Raw genomic sequence first — 3,425 nt, 5'->3', positions numbered from 1 at the left:
GTTAATGATAATGTATTAATATTCATTCGTCAATTGTAATAAATGTACTACACCAATACAAGATGTTAATAATAGATGAAAAGGAGAGTAAAGAAGGAGGAAATGTTTGAGAACCTCTGTGCTTTCTGTTTAATTTTTTTGTAAGCCTAAAACTGCTTTAAAAATAAAGTCTATTAATTTAAAAACAATAATATTAGTGACTCCATTATTTATGCTCTAAGAAATGGAAATAAATAGCATGGTAATGTGAAGGATTCCAACTAGAGGTATTTATGAAGGCTTCATGGAGGTGGTGAAATTTAAGATATGTGTTGAAGAATGAGCTAAATTTAATGAGAACAAGTAAAATAAACAAGAAATATTTTATTAGGCAGCACTTCATAAACATAACGCTGTGGAATGACACAGTAACTCAGTCCGGGATGTGTTACGTTATATTGAGAAACAAAGGTGGCATAGCAGCAAGTGACAATGTTTAAGTATTATTCTTCTTATATAATTTATCTCAATATAATAATATTTTTTCTTACTTCAAAGGTGTGGAAAAAGTCTACATGCAAAGTAACTACTAATGAAAGTTTGTGAAGATGTTAAAATCAACAAATTAATCACCCTTATCTTGAGAATATTTTTCCCTTTGCTAATGTTGACATCTTTACTTAATTCTTGTATTTCTCTTTCCTTTTATTGCCAAAAATTTTAAATAAATGAGCTATATTCAGTTCCTCAGTAGCAATACTTTATTATTGCACATATATTTTAATGGCATCTTATGTGTCAGATTCAAAGGTCTTCATCCATTCTCATTTTTCTTCACACTTTTTGAGTTCTCACTCCTATTCACCATAAATTTTTCTTGAAAGCTTCTTTATCCCCAAATTTCAAAATACTGGAGGATTCTTCTCCTCAATTCTGCCTCTCTCTTTTGGTAATAACTCCTAAATTGATACAACACCCACGTTGCACTCTCTGATTGCTGTGCTGTGAGTATGCAAGTATGAATAAGACAGGTTTCTGGGACCTCCCAATCTAGCGAAATGCAAGAGCATGGGGCCTATCTGCTGTGAGAGGCATAAGCAAAGCACTAAGGTGGAACTGATGCTGGCCTAATAAATATGTGGGGGGAGGCAGCATGGGAACAGGGAACAGCAAATGGAAAATTGTGGTAATAACAACCTGTGATATATGTCAGAAACTGGGTGAGAAATTTATCAAGGCTAGAGCTTAAAGGTAGATAAAAAGTTGAAGATCAGGAGAGCTGAAAAGAAGACTGAGGACTGAGTTGTAAAGGATTTTACTCTTTATGCAAATATATTTGCTCTTTAATGAACACAGTCAGTGCTCAATAAGTACTGGGTAAAAGTATCAATAAATCATTTGACTAACTAACATGTGTTGAATAGGAAGTGAAAAATAAATGATCTCTGATTATGAGAAACATAATATGTAGTTGGAGGGAAAACAGTTTATAGGATGAGAAAACATAGAATACTACAAAACTATACAAGGCACATAAGTATGGGAGAAAAGAGTATTAATCAATGTGTATATACTGACTATTAGTCCTTGAATGCCAAGTAGGCTTTGGGTAGGGTCAGAAGAGAAAGGATGACATTTAGGTAAATGGAAAAGCTCAAACAAAGACATGGCTGAAAATTGGCCAAGAATGGAATAAGAACAATACTGGCATTGGGCTACATGAATAACTACTGTGTGTTGGGAAATGTAATAGTCATTGATGTTTGCAATAGCCAGCAACCAAGCTGGCCACAAAGAGTCCCATTCTCATATTTATTAGCAAGATGAAAAAAAAAAGGGATAAAGTAGAATCAAAATTGAAGGTATCAAAGACACAGGCAGAATGAGCATCATATTTATAGGGTGCCATCAATAGAATAAGCAGAAAAGGGGAAAAATTTAGGGTTATTCAGCATAAAACTCAACTATCCTTAATTCATGGCTCCCTATGTCTCAATTAGAACTCTAAAAAGTTCTAGCTGAGGATTTAAAAATATCCAAAGACCAGAACCCTGGCAGATATAGTCTTCTCTGAGTATCCTGCTGACCTCCCTGAATAAGCCTTTTATCATTTTGTCTTCTTTGTCACTATGGCATATTTAAGTTTAGATAGTTTTCTTCCTTCCACCCTTCCTTCCACTGACCATCTGCTCTGTATATTATTATGCTCCACAAATGCCTCTCTCCTCTTTTATGTTTATTCAAGTCCTAACCATTTTTTATGGTCAAACTGAAGTCATACTTCTACTAAATCTTTTTTTTTTTTTTTTTTTTGAGTGTTTAATATTTATTTATTTTTTATTTTTTTTAAAATTTATTTATTATTATTATACTTTAAGTTGTAGGGTACATGTGCATAACGTGCAGGAAAAATATGGAACGCTTCACGAATTTGCGTGTCATCCTTGCGCAGGGGCCATGCTAATCTTCTCTGTATCGTTCCAATTTTAGTATATGTGCTGCCGAAGCGAGCACAACTTCTACTAAATCTTAACCAACAACTCCTTAGGACTCTTACTGCAAATTATATTATATTATAATATATTATTATATTATATTATAATACATTATTATATTATATTATATAATTTGCACTTACCTGCTAAGCTAAAATTCAAGATACACTGTGTTGGCAAGGCTGTAGAGAGGAGCTCTCATGAGTTTATGGTGAGAGAGTAAATTATACAATCCCTACTATGGAGGCTAGTTGGCAGCAATGATCAAAATTCAAATGTGTATACTCTTTGGCACCATAATTCTATTCCCAGAAATTTGTCCTAGACATATACTACTACACAGGTAAAATTACATATGTACATAGTCAGTGTGACATTATTTATAAAAGGAAAATAAAGAAAACACCCTAAATTTCCATCAATAAATCAAAGAAATTATGGTATATTCATAAAAGGGAATATTTTGCAATTTCCAAAAATAAAAAGAACAAGGAAATACTTTATGCATGTATTAATATGGATTAATATGGAAATAATTTTAAGATGCAAACCACATACAATATAAGCTAGAAGAATGGAACAGAAAATTCATTCCAGTACTATTGGGTAAAAACTAGTGGTGAAAAAGTCATGTTCCAGATCTTAGAGAAAAGGCTTTTAGTTTCCCCCCCTTTAGTTTGATACTAAATGTGGGTCTGTTCCATATGGCTTTTATTATGTTTAGGTATGTTTCTTCTATACCCACTTTTTGATAGTTTTTATAATGAAGGAATGTTGAATTTTATTAAATACGTTTTCAGCATCAGTTTAAATGATCATATGGTTTTAGTCCTGCATTCTGATAATATGATGTATCATGTTGATTGACTTGGAACCATGCTTGCATCCCTGGAATAAATCCCACTTGGTCATGATGAATTATTTTCTTCATGTGTTGTTAATTTCACATTG

At 32.6% G+C, this 3,425-nt stretch overlaps 1 non-coding gene across 1 annotated transcript; it reads right to left on the bottom strand.

Annotated features, from left to right (window-relative positions):
- Window positions 1-2,386: 2,386 nt before the first annotated feature.
- On the bottom strand, window positions 2,387-2,493 carry LOC112635757. The gene has a single exon (XR_003122075.1). It is a non-coding gene; the product is annotated as a U6 spliceosomal RNA (small nuclear RNA).
- Between the last annotated feature and the right edge of the window lie 932 nt (window positions 2,494-3,425).

This window comes from Theropithecus gelada, chromosome 11, assembly GCF_003255815.1.
Source record: "Theropithecus gelada isolate Dixy chromosome 11, Tgel_1.0, whole genome shotgun sequence".
Lineage (NCBI taxonomy): Eukaryota > Metazoa > Chordata > Mammalia > Primates > Cercopithecidae > Theropithecus > Theropithecus gelada.
The sequence above is the reverse complement of the archived record's forward strand: the minus strand, read 5'-3'. Positions and strand labels throughout refer to the sequence as shown.